We start from the raw sequence: 2,853 nt of genomic DNA on the forward strand, positions 1-2,853 counted from the left end.
AGCCTAAAAGATGAAATGAACTAACTTTTGGAAAATGAGAAACAAAGAGAAAGGGAGGAACTGGCAATTCCCATGAGTCAGCAGATGTCTCCTGTCAACTTGTACTGCGAGAAGACACCAAGACTAACAGAAACCTTATGTGAAATCTGCAATTGTTCCGATGTTAAATGCCCACGAAGAGTGACTGGTGTTAAGTACGATTTGGTATCACGAATCATGGAGCATGCACATGACACTCCAATCATCGTTGACAAGGAAATTCAAAAGCTGGAGAGAGTTTGTGTGGAAAAGGAACTGAAGAACATACACCCGTTACCTACAAGTGGAACTTTACAGGACATTAAAGAGCAACTTGCCACAGCACGGCTAAAGTAGGCTTTGGTAGATTGTGCTAGCATAATTTTTAGCATAATTTAGAAAAACGAGCATAATTTAAAGCTTTTATTTCAGTTTAGCACTGCTAGCATAATCCGAGCTTTTATGCCTTGAAAACAAAAAAAAACCCATCATAGTTCTAGAATAATTCAGTTTGTACTTTACTTCTGTATTGTTATTGGAAAATATCGAGGTCTGGAAGACTCTAGCTAGGTCACCCCGTACATATCTGAGAGGCTGAGACTCTCCTCAGGCCACCACGCTTATGGCTCGGCGGATCGGCCCCTCAGGCCTTAGATCAAAGATGGCGTCGTCCTCGAGTACATCCACTGATTCCACTCCCAGTGCTGTACCGAGAGCTTCAATCTCTAGAGAACGTGTTCCTAAAAGTAATACTGGAAAGTACAAGGAAAGAGGTAACTCAGATCCAAAGAACATGAGTCTTCGTGATCAAATCGAAGAATTTCCAGAGGAAAATTTGTGTCTTCGAGGTGGAAAACTGTTTTGCAATGGGTGTAAGGAGATATTGAGCTCTAAAAAGAGCATTCTCAAAAACCACTTTGCTTCCAAAAAACATGCCGCAGGCAAAGAGAAGTTAAAAGTGACAAAAAAGCGAGATCAAACAATCGAAGAAGCACTTCGTAAAGAAAAACACAACAAGGATAGCACCTTGCCAGTCGAGGAGAGAGCATACCGTTTACAGGTGGTAGAGGAGTTTCTTAAGGCTGGAATACCGATACGTAAGATGGACAAACTTCGAACGCTTCTTGAAAGGCAAGGCTATCGGCTGAGTCACAGTTCGAACATGATGGATTACGTAACGATAATATACAAGCAGGAGATTGAGAGAATTAAAGCAGAAATTCGCCAAGGAGTATCAACAAGGGACGTATCTGTCATTTATGATGGCAGCACGAGACAGGGTGAAGCGATCGTGATCCTGGTCCGTTTTGTCGATGATGATTGGAATATCGTTCAACGACTGATCAGAATCGATATTTGTGCCAAGGCAGTGAATGGTGACCAGCTTGCTCAAGTGCTCAACGAGTGTTTAAGTATCGAGTACGGTGTGAGAGGAGAATCTCTGATAGCTGCAATGAGAGATGGGGCCAGCGTAAACCAAGCTGCGTTAAATCGCATCCAGTTTATATTCCCTAAGACATTCAATGTTGTTTGCTTCTCTCACACTCTGGACAATGTCGGTAATCATTTTGTTATCCCCAATCTGACAGAGTTTGGCAATCTGTGGATCCGCTTATTTTCGCAAAGCCACAAAGCAGGACTAATGTGGAAGGAACTGACTGGACGTAAGCCGAAAAGTTACTCCGAAACTCGCTGGTGGTCCTGATGGGAAGTGTACAAACAGCTTATGGAACAATTTGGTGATGTACAACGATTTATAGATGACATGGTTAGAAAAGGTTGCTCCTCAGACCTCGCGTCAGTTGGCTGATTTCTTCGCAGATCTGAATAAGGTGATCAGTCTCAAGCTTGAACTAGCAGCACTCATTGATGTTGGCGAAGTATTTGTTAAGGCCACTTACGTTTTAGAGGGCGATGGCCGTCTTGTTTTGTCATGCTTTGAGACATTACAAGGAGTTTGCAATGCGTGTCAGAATGTACATTTACCCAATGTCCATGCCGTAGCTGTAGCTATAGTCGACGCTGATCCCGCACAGAATGTTGCAGCATTGGAACAGGAGGCCAAAAGGAGTGTCCAGCCTGTAATTGAGTGGTTTTTGCGTAAATTTAATGTGGAATTGCACGACACGTTGAGCACATTCGAGGCTGCACGAATAATGTGTCCGGTAACTGTGCAGTGGCTGTGGCCGACACCAGCAAATGTGGAGGCTCTACGGCAGTTTCTGTTCTTGGACAGTAACGATGTAATTAATGACCTCGTTACGGAAATGCCCAACTATCTTGCCGCCGCACAAGACGTCATAATGGCACGTGAAGAAGATAAAGTGAAGTGGTGGAGACAACAATCTGATAACCTACCCCATTGGTCTTCTGCAGTTATGAAGGTTCTGCCGGTGCAGCCCTCGTCTGCAGCCGCTGAACGAGTATTCTCTATTCTTAACTCATCGTTCAATGATTCACAAGAGCATGCTCTCGTGGACTATTTACAGGCTTGTGTAATGCTTCAGTACAATAACCAATAACAGAGAGATTAACAACATGCATAGTTGTCTTTATACTAAACTGAGGGCTTTGCCTGGATGGCATCTAAAACAAGTATATACAAGTAACTTTCTGACCCGGATTCAGAACCCAGAAATGGTTGATTTGGATATCATTTGGCTTTTCGAGGTGCGCACATGCGTATTTGCCACGCTGAAGACTGTAAGACTGGAAGGTGGACTGTCTGAATGTTCATTAAAGTCAAAATTGATAGAGTTAAGCTACTGGCGATCTTTATTTTCCTTAAAATCCAAGTAGCATAACTTCGGTGACAGAGAGCATAATTTTCAGAAA

The 2,853-nt window shown here is 43.1% G+C and overlaps 1 pseudogene; it reads left to right on the forward strand.

Moving 5' to 3' along the window:
- Positions 1-307: 307 nt before the first annotated feature.
- LOC149099259 (uncharacterized) lies at positions 308-2,853 on the forward strand (annotated as a pseudogene).

This window comes from Orbicella faveolata, unplaced genomic scaffold, assembly GCF_042242905.1.
Source record: "Orbicella faveolata isolate gen_17 unplaced genomic scaffold, um_ofav_v1 contig_46, whole genome shotgun sequence".
Classification (NCBI taxonomy): Eukaryota; Metazoa; Cnidaria; class Anthozoa; order Scleractinia; family Merulinidae; genus Orbicella; species Orbicella faveolata.